This window comes from Apium graveolens, chromosome 2, assembly GCF_009905375.1.
Source record: "Apium graveolens cultivar Ventura chromosome 2, ASM990537v1, whole genome shotgun sequence".
NCBI lineage: Eukaryota > Viridiplantae > Streptophyta > Magnoliopsida > Apiales > Apiaceae > Apium > Apium graveolens.
In genome coordinates this window covers 68,588,088-68,605,077 of record NC_133648.1, presented here as the reverse complement: position 1 = coordinate 68,605,077, position 16,990 = coordinate 68,588,088, and the positions used below count along the sequence as shown (strand labels likewise).

At 39.9% G+C, this 16,990-nt stretch overlaps 2 non-coding genes across 2 annotated transcripts; one reads left to right on the top strand and one right to left on the bottom strand.

Moving 5' to 3' along the window:
* Nucleotides 1-10,927: 10,927 nt before the first annotated feature.
* Nucleotides 10,928-11,033, top strand: LOC141709190 (small nucleolar RNA R71). Its single transcript, XR_012569780.1, has one exon. It is a non-coding gene; the product is annotated as a small nucleolar RNA R71 (small nucleolar RNA).
* A 923-nt stretch (nt 11,034-11,956) lies between these two features.
* On the bottom strand, nt 11,957-12,062 carry LOC141709189 (small nucleolar RNA R71). The gene has a single exon (XR_012569779.1). It is a non-coding gene; the product is annotated as a small nucleolar RNA R71 (small nucleolar RNA).
* Nucleotides 12,063-16,990: the final 4,928 nt, after the last annotated feature.

Sequence of the window (16,990 nt, the reverse complement as noted above, 5' to 3'; positions counted from 1 at the left end):
GTGTGTTTTTCCAGGTAGACTGTTTTGGGACGCTTGATTAGTCTAGAGGTTTGTAATAAAATCTGAATAGTTTGTAAAACTAAATAGACTTATGGGTTGTAATAACATTTGGTTGATGTTAGTGCTTGTTTCATACTATAACCTGTGATCGATCCAGTTGCACGCATGGGTCATATTTATTATTTTATTCCTTTGTGCCTATTTTAGTATTGTTTATCGTATAATGACTCCCAAATCTAGACCCCGAATTTGAGGGCGTCACAGGTTGGTATCAGAGCTATAGGTTATGGTCACTGAAATAGGCTTAGGGCCGTCTTATGTAAGTCATAGGAAGATCACATAAGATAAGCGCGTGTAGTTTAACTCTTATAGGTTAAGTTTAGGGTGTTGGTTTGACCTGTAGTTAAGTTGTCTGGTTTCTTGTTTGGTAATTAGCTTTAGGCTTTTGTATCGTCGCTTTGCTATTTTGTTGGTTTATGAGAATAGTAAGAGGTGATGAAAGAAGTTGGAAGGTGGTGTGGTAACCCTATCCACTATTTGTTGGTTATTTGAGATTGTTGAGCAAGAGTTGGAAAATTTTGATAATTCCTTGTCATTTTTCTTTATACTATTATTCTTGGAGATAGTAAGCAAGATCATGTGATAATCATGTCGCATATGTTAATATGGTAGCAAGTTTATGATATTTTGGAAAAGAAATAATGCGTGAGAATTTTGATATGCTAAGAGATCGCTACATATTTGACACCATACTTGACAGATTATTATATAAGTTGCATATTTTCTTACCAGAATAATGGCATCAAAGAGGAGGAGTAACTCAGCAGAGGATCGTACCGAGAGTCGTACAGATCCAGCAATTGTCCATATATTGGGACTGATGCAGCAAAAGGTGTTGCATCTTACACAACAGCAACAGCAGCAACCAACAGCACCACCTGCGGTGACTTTTAAGCAATTTCAAGCTGTGAAACCACCTGAGTTTAAGGGAAGTGCTGACCTCATGGAAGCCAATGCATGGCTTAAAGAGATTGAGAAGGCTTTTGACTTAGTTGGAGCAGGGGTTGAACAGAAGACCAAATTTTCCAGTTACTTCCTGAAGGGTGAGGCAAACTGTTGGTGGGAATCCAAAAGAGCAGTAGAAAAAGGTGAATTTATGTCTTGGGAAAGATTTACAGAGCTGATCCTGAAGAAGTATTTCCCGAGGTATATGAAGAATCAAATGAAGATCAAGTTCTTGGGTCTGACATAGGATGATCTTACTGTCACAGAATATGAGGCCAAGTTTAATGAATTGGCGAGGTTTGTGCCAGATCAAGTTGATATAGATGAAAAGAGAGCAAGAAGGTTTGAACAAAGGTTAAAATTTTGGATTCAAAATAGGGTGGCCATGTTTGAGTTGACTTCATATGTGGTAGTGGTTCAGAAAGCAATGGTAATTGAAAGTAGGAGTGACACGTCTTAGGGAAAAAGGGATGGGAAGATAAGAAAATTAGAAACGTCGGGAGGAGGTCAGCGACGAGGTAATTTTCAGGGCCATTTCAACAAAAGGCCAGAGTTTCAGGGTAACAAGAATGCGGGATTCGGAAAACCACAATCAGGAAATGGAGGACAGGGCAACCATTTTCAGAATTCAAATCAGCAGAGGTCCAATTGTCAAACAATGTCAGATTACAAGTTTTGTGGCAGAAGGCACTTTGGGGTTTGCAAAGCTAATTCTGTTTGCTACAAATGTAATATGAAATGACATCATGCATGTGAGTGTTAGGACGAAAACACACGCTAATATTCACGCAAGTATACGCGATCGCAAGTAATATATAATTATTTCTAGTTTGTTCCCACAGAGACTGGTTTAGGTTAATTTCAATCAATGCACTTATGCAGCAATGGTATGGTTATTATTTTATTCTAAGACGATTAATAAATGGAGATTGTTTATAACTATGATTAACTAAGAGATTATAATAAAGAATATTAACTAAGAGATTAAAAGGAATTGATTACTTATATAACACAAATATGGGATTCTAACTTCATTACTACTTCATTCAATAGCCTATTTGTTCTCAACCTTAGCATGCAATTTTGATGGTACTAATCAAATAACATGAAACTAGTAAACGCTAACTTTTGTTGTACAAATACCCTACTATCAGATATTCATAAAAGAGATAGAAGCTGAATAGACACCAATTATATTGAGACCCTATATGTCTATAGAATTTGACAACATAACGGTTTAATGCACAAGTTATCTATAATAATTATATAGGGCACGTAAGATGGTTAAAAATACCTGCGAATCATGCATATCAAATACATGAACCTATGCTAGCATGGCAAGTTCTAAACCCCTACATTCACTTTCGCTTCGGTAGAGATTAATACGCTATCTTATAAGTTCGCGATGCTTATAAGATGAATACGCACAACCAATACTAGGATATCATACAATCACCACACACTAAAGCATCAAAATATATTAACTAAAGAAATCCATAAGTAAATCCGCTAGAACCCCATAATAACGATTAGCCCATAATTGGACTCATCATCAACATGGGTTCCTATCAAAGCATGGTATAATAAACATAGTCTTTATACTGAATAAATAATAAACCAAGTACGTAACAAGAGTATAGGTTCACAAATAAGAAAACTAGCATCCAAGATTACAACTTGAAACAAAGAATCACAAGAATAAACTAGATCCTCTTCGCTTTGGTTGAATTGTGCTATACGGTCTTCTTACGCCTTCTCCTTAAGCTCTGGTACGTCTTGTTATTAAAAACGATTTTAAATTAACATTATATAGCAGCCCATGTAGATTAGAAGTCTAGAAAATCAGAATTATAGTAGAAATAGGATTCCTGGAAATCGATCTGGCGCGGGCGCGCGCTTCACCAGCATGGGCGCGCTGCAATTATGCATCTTCGGCGCAGTCGTGCCCTATTACAGCGCGGGCGCGCTGACCTTTTGGAAAAACTTTATTTTCTTGTTTTCTTGGCGGGTTTGAGTTGGCAATCCTCGAGCAATCTTCCTGAGCACCATCCTAACACCAATTTAGCACCAAAACAATGCTATATCTCCCGAGTCTTTTATTTATGCCTGAAATGCAAAAACACTATAAAACACATCAAATACACAAATAACTCGAGTACAAAACACCAATTCAAGCCTTTATAGAGCATTCTAAGTGGACATAAATGCCACTTAACACCCCCCCCAAACTTGAACCGATGCTTGTCCTTAAGCATAAACAGACTCAAAGAATAAGAAATAAAAATACATGAATGCAAACTATATGAATGCAAGGATCCCCTCAGCTTACCTAAACCAATCGATGAGAAATATCTCAACAAATGTAGTTATTCGCACAAAGGTCGATCAAATCCCACAAATGAACTAACAAGCTAAAAACGTGCGTGTGTGCAAATTCTTACAGATATACTTTCGCAACTAGATCAACAATCATGACTCACTACTCATCAAGGCAATCACAAGGTTATAAATAGAATAAAAAGCTAAACTCAAAATGACTGACAACACTTCAGTTCTTATATCGGAGTTATACATGGATTCATGATTTTATTCATAACACATAAACAACACAAATATGTTTATTTGACCGTGCAATGAGTGAGGTCCACAAAAGACTTATAAAATAATACCAATGTAACGAGCGTTAGGTTAGTGGATCCCAGACTATGAAAGCCTTAGGTCACTAGGCACAAAGTCCCCTAAGAACCTAATAACTCGAGTATTAAAGAGCCCACTCGTGATCAATTATGCCTAACACATTTTTCTTTCTTTTTTTCTCTTTTTTTTCTTTTTTATACAAATTTCTGAACGAGTGTGTTCCGCTCCATCTCGTTCAACCCTAGAATACTCATATAAAATGAGCCGGCTACTAGCCATTTGACACATAGCTATAAAAACTAGCAATGAAATCCAATTTTTTTCCAATTTTTAAATTTCCATGTTATTTTATCATTAAGAGAATATCCTAAATTCTAAATATAAACAAGTGATTAAACCTCGACAAACAAACAAACCATGACCATGATCTAGCACTCAAGCAACCTATAAGACTTATTGAATATATTTTTTCTAGCATGCAAATCAAATTAACATCACTCTATACGACATCACTACACTAGCATCAATATCACAAATCAATCGTAAAAGCAACTTAAGGGATCATGTTATAATGCAAATGCATGAAACTATATGTAATAATCTATCATAAAAAAACTACATGGCAAATATGAAAATATATGAACTAAACTATCATGAATATGCAAACTATATGCGACTCACACATAACATATAATCCTCAACTACTACCCCCAAACTTAAAATATTCACTGTCCTCAGTGAAGGTAATAGTAAGGAATCAGGCATACCTACTCAGAAACAGGGTCATCACCCATATGGGGTGGTGTGTCAGGAGTGTCTGGAGGTGGGTACACAGCATCCTCACTGAATACTGGCCACCGGATATCAACTCTTGTGACTCTGAATGCAGTCCCCAACGCCTGGGTAAGGTCCTGTGTAAACCGATTACGGATGCCATGTATCGCATCCATCCTCCTCATCAAGCACCTATACTGTGCTGAACTCATACCAGCACCGCCCTGTGCTTCCTGATGTTGCTGCTGCTACGATTGTTGCTACTACGAAGGATCGGCCTCACCCAACTCAGCTCTCCAAGCTGCTCTACTTGCCTGAGTAGTACCACCAGCATATGCCTGAGGAGCTGGCCTTCCACCTGGCAGATGGTCATAAGAATAACCAAGCCCCTTAGGATCGGGCTTCCCATCATACCACTCTTGTATACTCAACAGCGTTGAACTATCAATCGGGGCACTCGGAAGCTGTAGCTGCTCGTGTGTGGGCCAATGAACGCCAACCGCCACACACAGCTTCGTCATAATAGACGTACAGGGTATAGAACTCATAGTACTCCATCGCAAGAACCTCAGAATACCCTGATGAATCACCATCCCGAGATTCACATAATCTCCCTGAAAAATCCCCCACAACTCCACAGTAACATCATGCACGTGAGAAGATGACATGTAAACATGTTCATGTACGAGGCAGGGAAAGTGGCATACTTGTTCGTGCCCTTCTTGAACTTCTAGTGAGTCTCTGGCACACACAGGGTAACAACGATCAAATCTAAGTTAAAATCATCCCCCGTCTTCTCATTCCAATTCTCCTGCTCTGGTTGACTCTTGGGCTGCTTAATCACCCTCCGAATCACCTCAGCACTATAGTCCATATTCAACCCCATCACCACAGTGAAACCGTTCTTCTATGCCTTTGCATTTATGTAAAACTCGCGAACCACACTCATAGGTACCGCAGCGGGGGCCTCACAAAAAGCTATCCAAGTATCCAACCCATCTCTACGATCATCTCCATCAACTTACCATCCCTCCCCGATGGCAGAAAACTTCATTCCTTGGCTATGGGCTTCAAAAGCAGCCTCGCATACTCCGCCTCAGCCTCCGGAGTTGAAAACCTAGGCCTCACACCACCAACACTTGAAGAATCGATAGTGTTGCTGCAAAGTTGGATTCGTTATCTTTTAGGTGCCATTGAAAGTGAATAAGTTTGAATAAGAGGTGTATGTATAAGAGAGATTTGTGTTTGAAAATTTGAGAAGTGATGGAAGAGTTTGTGTATAAGTGTGTGTATATATAGGAATTTGGGAGAGAATTAGTTATAGAAAAGAAGTGGGAATTGATTATGGGAATAATGGTAGTAATAGGGTTGATTAAAATTGATTTGGAGAGGGAAATATGGGAAGTGGAGGAGGAAAATTCGGTTGCAAGTTATTTTTGTTTTTGATTTTCGTTTTTTCTATTTTTTTTCAGCTTCAGGATGTCAGCGCGGCCGCGTACTACCCTAGCGCGGCCGCATCGTGCTTTTGTCAATCCAGCGCGGCCGGCCCGCCGCGCAGCGCGGCCGCCCGCAGTCTCTAGAAAATCAATGTGGCCGCCCCGCTCCTTAGTGCAGGCGCGCCGTGCTACTGTAGTTGACATTGAAAAATTTTCTTTTTCTAATTTTTTTGTGTTTTTCTCCTTTATTTCTTCTTCCTCTACCTACTAATATAAAACAAACTTAGGTTGCCTCCCAAGAAGTGCTTGGTTTACGTCGTTAGCTTGACGTAGAAACTCGAGATCAAGTAGACAATAAAACGACACTAACCACCTCACAGTTTGCCGTATCCTCAGAGTAATGCTGCAACCTCTGTCCATTCACCTTGAATGCTTGGCCTGAATCATTCCCGAAAATCTCTACTGCTCCATGTGGAAACACAACTTTGATAATAAACGGTCCTGACCACCTCGACTTCAACTTTCCAGGAAAAAGATGGAGAACGGAGTTGAATAACAGAACTTGTTGCCCCGGCACAAATGATTTGAGCACTAGACCCTTATCATGCCACCTCTTGACTTTTTCCTTATACATTTTGTTATTCTCATATGCTTGAAGCCGAAACTCGTCAAGTTCATTCAATTGAAGCATCCTTTTCTTACCAGCTGCATTCATATCAAGGTTCAATTTCTTCAAAGCCCAATATTCTTTGTGCACGAGCTCCACAGGAAAATGACATCCCTTACCATAAACCAACTGAAACGGTGACATGCCTAGTGGAGTCTTGTATGCTGTTCGATAAGCCCAAACAACTTCATCCAGCTTCAAAGACCAATCCTTCCTCGATGTACATACAACTTTCTCTAGAATACACTTGATATCTCTATTAGATACCTCAGCTTGACCATTAGCCTGAGGATGGTAGGCTGTAGCAATGCGATAATTCACATTATATCTTTGCATCATAGCAGTGAACTTGTGATTGCAGAAATGCGATCCCTCATCACTGATTATGACTCTTAGAGTCTCAAACCTTGTGAATATCTGCTTATGAAGAAAATTTAGCACTACCTTCGTATCATTTGTTTGCAAAGCCTTGACTTCAACCCATTTTGAAACATAAACAACCGCCAACAAGATATACTGATTATTGCAAGATGAGACAAATGGCCCAATGAAGTCAATTCCCCAAACATTGAAAACTTCAACCTCGAGAAGCACATTAAGAGGCATATCATCCCTCTTAGACATATTACCCACACGCTGGCAGCGATCACACTTCAAAAAAAATTGATGCGCATCCTTAAACAATGTAGGCTAGAAAAATCCTGAAGGATACGAGTTGTTGTCTTTTTTCCACCATAATGGCATCCATACGCAGTTGAATGGAAATCTCACAAGATCCCCCCCTTTCGCTGTACGAAATACATCTCCTGATGATTTGGTCAGCTCATTGCCTAAACAAGAATGGCTCATCCCACATGTACCACTTCACCTTATGAAGAAACTTCTTCCTTTGAGCATAAGACAAGTCTGGAGGCATGATATTACGCACAAGGTAGTTCACAATGTCTGCGAACCACGGTTCTTCCTCTTGTACCCCAAACAACTGCTCATTGGGAAAAGACTCATTTATCAATGTCTTATCCTGTGAAGTTACATTTGGATCTTCCAAACGAGAGAGATAATCAGCGACTTGATTCTCAGTACCCTTTTTGTCCTTGATCTCTAACTCAAATTCCTGAAGTAAAAGAACCCATCGAATCAGTCTAGGCTTCGAGTCCTTCTTTGAGACAAGATATCGAATAGCAGCGTAATCAGTGAAAACTGTCAGCGTAATCAGTGAAAACCGTCACCTTCGTCCCAAGAAAATAAGATCGAAACTTCTCAAAACCGTAGACAATAGCCAATAGCTCTTTCTCAGTAGTAGTATAGTTCAGTTGAGCACCATTGAGGGTCTTACTAGCATAGTAGACCACATGAAATATGTTGTTCTTTCTCTATCCAAGAACTGCTCCAACTTCATAGTCACTTGCATCGCACATCATCTCAAAAGGTTCATCCCAATTAGGTGCAGTTATGACAGGTGCCGTGATTAAATTATTCTTTAAGATCTCAAAAGCAGCAAGGCACTCATCATCAAACTTGAAAGGGACATCTTTCTCTAGAAGAATGCACAAGGGTTTAGAGATTTTAGAGAAGTCCTTGATGAATCACCGGTAGAAACCCGTATGACCAAGAAAGTTGCGAACTCCCTTAACAGAAATTGGTGGAGGAAGGTTTTTGATAACCCCCACTTTGGCTTTGTCTACCTCAAGACCTTTACTAGAGACCTTGTGCCCAATAATAATGCCCTGTCGCACCATAAAATGACATTCTTCCCAATTGAGAACCAGATTGGTCTCAACACACCTTTTAAGAACAGCGCCAAGATTTTACAAGCATTCGTCCAAAGAATCACCAAACACAGAGAAATCATCCATGAACACCTCCACATTCTGACCAATCATGTCAGTGAAGATAGCCATCATGCATCTCTGAAATATGGCAGGTGCACCACACAACCCAAAAGAAACACTTCTGAAGGCAAAAGTACCAAACGGACAAGTGAAGGTGGTCTTTTCTTGATCTTCCGGAGCAATATAAATCTGATTATAACCCGAATAGCCATCTATAAGATTGTAGTAATCATGCCCATCCAACCTATCAAGCATCTGATCAACAAATGGAAAAAGGAAGTGATCCTTCCTCATGGCCTTGTTCAGCTTCCTGTAATCCATGCAAACTCTCCACCCCATGAGTGTTCGAGTAGGAATGAGCTCATTCTTTTCATTAGCAACAACGGTGATACCTCCTTTCTTCGGCACACACTGAACTGGACTCACCCAAGAACTATCAGAGATGGGATAGATGATCCCTGCATCTAGCCATTTGAGGATTTCTTTCTTCAAAACTTCTTTCATGATCGGATTAAGCCTTCTTTGTTGCTCAACAGTAGGCTTGCTACCTTCCTCTAGCAGAATTTTATGCATACAATAAGAAGGGCTGATTCCCTTGATATATGTTATAGTCCATCCAATTGTCGACTTGAACTCTCTCAGAATTCGTAAGAGCTTTTCCTCATCAATACCTGAAAGGTCATATGCAATAATAACATGCAAAGTAGATACATCACCTAAAAAAGCATACCTTAAGTGTTCAGGAAATGGTTTAAGCTCAAGTGTAGGAGCTTCCTCAATAGATGGCTTAAGGCATTTTGGAGATTTATTGAACTCCTCCAATCCAAGAGATTCAAAAGGCATATCTAACATTCTCTTCCAAGGAGAAGCATTTAAATACTGCAACTGTTCATCACCTTCATCATCTTCACTATCTAAATTCCCCAACAAGGCCTTCTCTAAGGCATCAAACCTTAGCATTTGATCAAGTTCTGAAGTAACCACAGAATCGAACAACTCCACTTTTAAGCACTCCTCGTTTTCAGTAGGGAATTTCATGGCATTAAAAACATTGAACGTCACATCCTGATCCAGCACTCACATAGTAAGCTCACCCTTCTGCACATCAATCAAGGTTCGGCCAGTAGCTAAGAATGGTCTTCCCAAGATTATGGGAATCTTCTTATCCTCCTCGAAATTAAGAATTACAAAATCAGCAGGAAAGATGAGTTTATCCACCTTGACCAAGACATCCTCCATAATGCCTCGTGGATATGTAATAGATCGATCGGCCAACTGCAAGGTCATATAAGTAGGATTTGGATCAGGTAAATTCAACTTTTTGAAGACAGACAAAGGCATCAGATTGATTCTACCTCCCAAATCGCATAAACACTTGTCAAATGACAAGTTTTCGATTGTGCAAGGAATAGTGAAACTCCCAGGATCTTTAAGCTTCAGAGGTAACTTCTGTTGCAGCACATCACTGTATTCCTCCGTGAGAGCAACGGTCTCTAAGTCATCGAGCTTCACCTTCTGAGAGAGAATACCTTTCATAAACTTCGCATAACTAGGCATTTGTTCAAGAGCTTCAGCGAAAGGTATGTTGATATGAAGTTTCTTGAAAACTTCCAAGAACTTATCAAATTGCTTATCCAGCTTTTGAATCTGCAACCTCTTAGGAAAAAGAGGTGGATGATAGACCTGTTTTTCCATGTATTACCCTCAGGAGGAGTGTTGACAACATCTTTCTTCCTTGGTTCCACCTCTGCTTCCTTCTGCACATCTTCTTCAGCCACAACTTCAGATTCTGGAACTTGAGGTTTTTCAGGATTTGCAACCTTCCCAGACCTCAATGTGATTGCCTTAACATGCTCCTTAGCTTCCCTCTTTCCTGGCACTTCAGTGTCACTAGTGAGTGTACCGGGTTATCGATTCAGCAAGGCATTGGCAATCTGCCCAATTTGATTCTCCAAGGTCTTAATAGAAACCGCTTGGCTCTTGTACATAAGCCTCAACTCCTCCAATTCAGATTGTATTGTTGCAGTTGGAGTTGTTGTCTTGGTGCATATTGCAGTTGTTGAAAACTAGGAAGGTTGTATTACTTTGCTGCAGACTGCTGATAAGGCTGTTGTACCGCATTCTGATTGTTGCTCCAGCTGAATTTAGGATGATTGCTGTTAATGGGATGATAAATGGCTGGAACTGATTGCTGCGACCTCTGAAAATTGCTCACGAACTGAGCTGATTCACTAGAAATAGCACACTGCTCTGTCTCATGCGCACCAACACAAAGCTCACAGACACTAGTGATCTGATTAACTCCATAATTAGCCAAAGAATCCACCTTCATCGTCAAAGCCTGAAGCTGAGCAACTATAGCTATAACTGTATCCACTTCCAGAATTCCTGCTACCTTGCCTTGAGGCATTCTCTGAGTTGATTTCTGATATTTATTAGCAGCCATCAGCTCAATCAACTCATAAGCTTCATCATAGCTTTTAGTCCATAAGGCTCAACCTGATGCTGCATCAAGCATGGGTCTAGAAGTTGCACCCAACCCATTATAATAGCAGTTAATGATCATCCAGTCAAGCATCCCATGATGAGGACACTTTCTAAGCATCTCCTTATAGCGATCACAAGCCTCACACAAAGATTCTCCTGATTGCTGAAAAATTGAGTAAGTGCGTTTCTGATTGCAAGAAAGGCTATTGAATGAAGTAGTAATGAAGTTAGAATCTCATGTTTGTCTCATATAGTAAATCAACCTCAATTCGCTTAGTTAATTACATGTTAGTTAATTCTTAGTTATAAACAATCTCAACTTGTTATCATATTAGCATTGAATAATAACCATACCATTGTTACATAAGTGCATTAATTGAAATTAAACTAAACCAGTCTCTATGGGAACGAACTAGAAACAATTCTATATTACTTGCGAATGCGTATACTTGCGTGTAATTTAGTGCGTGTTTTCATCCTAACAAGTTTTTGGCGCCGCTGCTAGGGACTCGGTGTTAATATTTAGTTTATGTGCTTGTCATCAGTGGTCGTTAATGTTCACCGACTCGGATATTTTACTTACTTGAGTACTTTTTGTGTTTCAGGTACTCTAGAGAGCGTGTATGCTAACGCGTTCTCGATCTCACAAGAGTATACTGGATAAAGCGGAGGAAGTAGTTGAAGAAGTTTTTGTTAAGGAGAAAGTTGAAGAAGAAGCTCTTATTGAAATGGGAGAACCAGTTGCGAATCCAAAGGCTTTGATGAATTACTCTCAGCCGAAGATCAATAATATTCAGTCTAGCATTATCAGGCCAGCCATCGCGGCTAACACCTTTGAAATCAAGTCAAGCACGATTCAGATGATACAGAATTCAGTTCAGTTTGGGGGTTCTCCTATAGAAGATTTCAACATGCACATCATAGATTTCATCGAGATCTGCAACACTTTCAAGTTCAATGGAGTTTCTGAAGATGCTATGAAGTTGAGGCTTTTTCCATTCTCACTGAGGGATAAAGCTAAGTGTTGGTTGCATTCTCTTCCACCAGTATCTATCACCAAATGGGAGGATCTTGCTCAAAAGTTTCTAACTAAATTCTTCCCTATGGCGAAGACAGCTGCAATCAGAAACGCACTTACTCAATTTTTCAGCAATCAGGAGAATCTTTGTGTGAGGCTTGTGATCGCTATAAGGAGATGCTTAGAAAGTGTCCTCATCATGGGATGCTTGACTGGATGATCATTAACTGCTATTATAATGGGTTGGGTGCAACTTCTAGACCCATGCTTGATGCAGCATCAGGTTGAGCCTTATGGACTAAAAGCTATGATGAAGCTTATGAGTTGATTGAGCTGATGGCTGCTAATAAATATCAGAAATCAACTCAGAGAATGCCTCAAGGCAAGGTAGCAGGAATTCTGGAAGTGGATACAGTTATAGCTATAGTTGCTCAGCTTCAGGCTTTGACGATGAAGGTGGATTCTTTGGCTAATTATGGAGTTAATCAGATCACTAGTGTCTGTGAGCTTTGTGTTGGTGCGCATGAGACAGAGCAGTGTGCTATTTCTAGTGAATCAGCTCAGTTCGTGAGCAATTTTCAGAGGTCGCAGCAATCAGTTCCAGCCATTTATCATCCCATTAACAGCAATCATCCTAAATTCAGCTGGAGCAACAATCAGAATGCGGTACAACAGCCTTATCAGCAGTCTGCAGCAAAGTAATACAACCTTCCTAGTTTTCAACAACTGCAATATGCACCAAGACAACAACTCCAACTGCAATAATACAATCTGAATTGGAGGAGTTGAGGCTTATGTACAAGAGCCAAGCGGTTTCTATTAAGACCTTGGAGAATCAAATTGGGCAGATTGCCAATGCCTTGCTGAATCGATAACCCGGTACACTCACTAGTGACACTGAAGTGCCAGGAAAGAGGGAAGCTAAGGAGCATGTTAAGGCAATCACATTGAGGTCTGGGAAGGTTGCAAATCCTGAAAAACCTCAAGTTCCAGAATCTGAAGTTGTGGCTGAAGAAGATGTGCAGAAGGAAGCAGAGGTGGAACCAAGGAAGAAAGATGTTGTCAACACTCCTCCTGAGGGTAATACATGGAAAAACAGGTCTATCATCCACCTCTTTTTCCTAAGAGGTTGCAGATTCAAAAGCTGGATAAGCAATTTGATAAGTTCTTGGAAGTTTTCAAGAAACTTCATATCAACATACCTTTCGCTGAAGCTCTTGAACAAATGCCTAGTTATGCGAAGTTTATGAAAGGTATTCTCTCTCAGAAGGTGAAGCTCGATGACTTAGAGACCGTTGCTCTCACGAAGGAATACAGTGATGTGCTGCAACAGAAGTTACCTCTGAAGCTTAAAGATCCTGGGAGTTTCACTATTCCTTGCACAATCGGAAACTTGTCATTCGACAAGTGTTTATGCGATTTGGGAGGTAGAATCAATCTGATGCCTTTGTCTGTCTTCAAAAAGTTGAATTTACCTGATCCAAATCCTACTTATATGTCCTTGCAGTTGGCCGATCGTTCTATTACATATCCTCGAGGCATTGTGGAGGATGTCTTGGACAAAGTGGACAAACTCATCTTTCCTGCTGATTTTATAATTCTTGATTTCGAGAAGGATAAGAAGATTCTCATAATCTTGGGAAGACCATTCTTGGCTACCGTCCGAACCTTGATTGATGTGCAGAAGGGTGAGCTCACTATGCTAGTACTGGATCAGGATATGACTTTTAATGTTTTCAATGCCATGAAATTCCATACTGATAACGAGGAATGCTTAAAAGTGGAGTTGGTCGATTCTGTGGTTACTTCAGAACTTGATCAAATGCTAAGGTCTGATACCTTAGAGAAGGCCTTGTTGGGGAATTCAGATAGTGAAGATGACGAAGGAGATGAGCAGTTGCAGTATTTGAATGCTTCTCCTTGGAAGCGAAGGCTAGATATGCCTTTTAAATCTCTTGGATTGGAAGAGATGAAAAATTCTACAAAGCGCCTCAAGCCATCTATTGAGGAAGCTCATACACTCGAGCTTAAACCTTTTCCTGAACACTTGAGATATGCATTTTTTGGTGATGCATCTACTTTGCCTGTTATTATTACATCTGACCTGTCAGGTAGTGATGAGGAAAAGCTCTTGAGAATTCTGAGAGAGTTCAAATCGGCAATTGGATGGACTATAGCAGATATCAAGGGAATCAACCATTTTTTATTACATGCACAAAATTCTGCTAGAGAAAGGAGGCAAGCCAACTGTTGAGCAACATAGAAGGCTAAATCCGATAATGAAAGAGGTTGTGAAGAAGGAAATTCTCAAGTGGCTAGATGCAAGGATCATCTATCCTATTTCTGACAGTTCTTGGGTGAGTCCAGTTTAGTGCGTATCGAAGAAAGGAGGTATCACTGTGGTCTCTAATGAGAAGAATGAGCTCATCCCTACTCGAACAGTCACGGGGTGGAGAGTTTACATGGATTACAGAAAGTTAAACAAGGCCACGAGGAAGGATCATTTCCCTCATCCTTTCATTGATCAGATGCTTGATAGGTTGGCTGGGCATGAATACTATTATCTTCTGGATGGCTATTCAGGTTATAATCAGATTTGCATTGCTCTAGAAGATCAGGAAAAGACCACCTTCACCGGAGTCTGGAAACGAGTCAAACGGGTCAATTCCGAGTCATGAAGAACATGACCGGAATCTGCCCAGAATCCGGTGACCATCCAGGATTCCGGCAGCCCCTTTTCAGGCCAAAAACAGAACCATTTGGCTCATTTTTCACAGGGTTTCAATTCCAAATTACTTCTCCAATCTATTCCCGGCCAACTCATAACAAAAACATCCGTAATCTTCAACTCCGGCGAAACCGACTTCAAAATCCGACCAAAATACGAAATTACTCATCTGTACATGAAACTCAATGTTCAATAGTGCAAATCAAAGCTTAAGAACTATATAATCAAACCCCTAACATATCAGGAACCAAATATTCACCAAAATCACGAAGCTATGTTTTGAAAATTGAACATAAACCATAATAATCGAACTTTGCTATCCATACATCGTTTGTTCAATTAAACACCATGAATCGATTGCAAATAACATCAGGAAGCTATATCAATCATCAAAACATCTTAATAACCCTAAAATTAAAAATCCCTAATTCGTACATAAACCCTAGAAATCGAAAATCAAAAACTACGAATTAAAACATGAAATTGATGTTAGAAAGAGAAAGAACAGATGAAAACCTTCGATTTGGGTACTTGAATCACTTAGTTTTATGCAGTAATCAGTTCGAAATCGTCAATTGAATCCTTGACCCGACCCTGTTCTTCCCGACCCGATTTGCAGAGAATTTGTGTATTTTCTGATTTTTAATTACTTAATTAATAATAATTAAATAAAAATTAGGCTATTTATAGTAGTAGAATTAATACTCCTAGTTAAAATTAAGGCCTTAATTCTACATCTTTTAAAATTAATAAGCCCCTAATTTTATAATTTTTGAGTATTAAAATTTAATTTATAAAAATTTTATATATACAATTTATATGTCAAAATTTCCCAAAAATTGTGAATAATGCAAAAATACAAAGAAATGGTATAAATGAAAGTCCTGTAATTTTATAAAAATAAAAATATGATTTTTTGTGGGGTTTTTAACACCCAATGGGGCCCGGAAAAGTCCTTTTTCGCGAAACGGGAAAATTTATAAAATACCCAGATGTTCAGAATAATGCGATGGTAAGAGCCGTTTGATGAAAAATAAGGCCCATTATTTTATTTGAAATATCTGCTTTAAAATCATGATTCGGGTCGTATAACTTTTGAAATGAAAGCTATAAATGCAAAAATAAAGTATCTAAAAAATACCTTAAAAATACCTGGACGACACAGAATGCATGTAACACATAGCAATTAGGGTTTGACAGTTAATTACACATAAATGACACTTTAACACATATAATTTATTATAAAAATGATATAATACAGATGTAAATTTCCCAGACGTTACAGATCCTGCGGAGGGTTTCGATTTTTTAAGATTTAAATTTACGTTTTTCGTTGCGTTTATGTGCTAAAACCCTTCAATTAGCAGTAGCACCGCCAATTCTTCGAGTGTTAGTGGTACGAGGCCTAGGTTTGCTACTTCGGAGGCTGAAGCGGAGTATGCGAGGCTGTTGACGAAGCTGATAGCGAAGGAGAGGGGTTTTCTGCCATCGGGTAAGGATGGTAAGCTTTTGGAGATGATTCTGGAGATGGGTTGGGTTTCTTTTTGTGAGACACCCATTGTTGTGCCCGTGAGTGTTATTCGTGAGTTCTATACGAACGCGAAGGCGAATAAGAATGGGTACTCGGTGGTTCAAGATTTGACGGTGGACTATACTTTGGAGGTTATTCGTAGGGTGATTAACCAGCCCAAGAGACAGCCGGGTCTGGATGATTGGGTGACGAAGACCGGAGAGGACTTTAACTTGGACTTGATTGTTGCTATATTGTGTATTCCTTAGACTCACTCAAAGTTCAAGAGGGGCATGAACGAGTATGCCAGTTTCCCCGCCTCTTGCATGAACAGGTTTGCTCGTGCATGGAACTCTTTTATCTGTGTGAACATCATGCCTTCTTCACATGTGCACGATGTTACTGTGGATCGTGCCAAGTTGTTGTGGAGGATTCTACAGGGAGATTATGTGGATCTTGGGTCTGTGATTTATCAGGGTATCTTGAGGTTTCTACGAGGGAGCACTACGGGGTCTATTCCATATGTGTCGATTGTGACGAAGCTTTGTGTGGCGGTTGGAGTTCATTGGCATGCACATGAGCAGCTTCAGTAGCCTAGTGCCCCTATCAACGGCTTTATGATCTTGAGCGTACAGGAGTGGTATGGTGGGAAGGCTGATGAGAAGGGGCTTGGATACACTTATGATCACTTTCCAGGTGGTCGTCCAGCTGATCAGACATATGCCGGTGGTTCAACTCAGGCTAGTAAAGCTGCATGGAGACATCAGAGCGGGGAGCCTAGTTCTTCACAACAGCAGTAGCAGGAAGCAGAGGATAGTGCTGGTTTGGGTTCAGCACAGTATAGGCATTTCATGAGGCGGATGGATACGATGCATGACATATGTAACAGGTTTGCA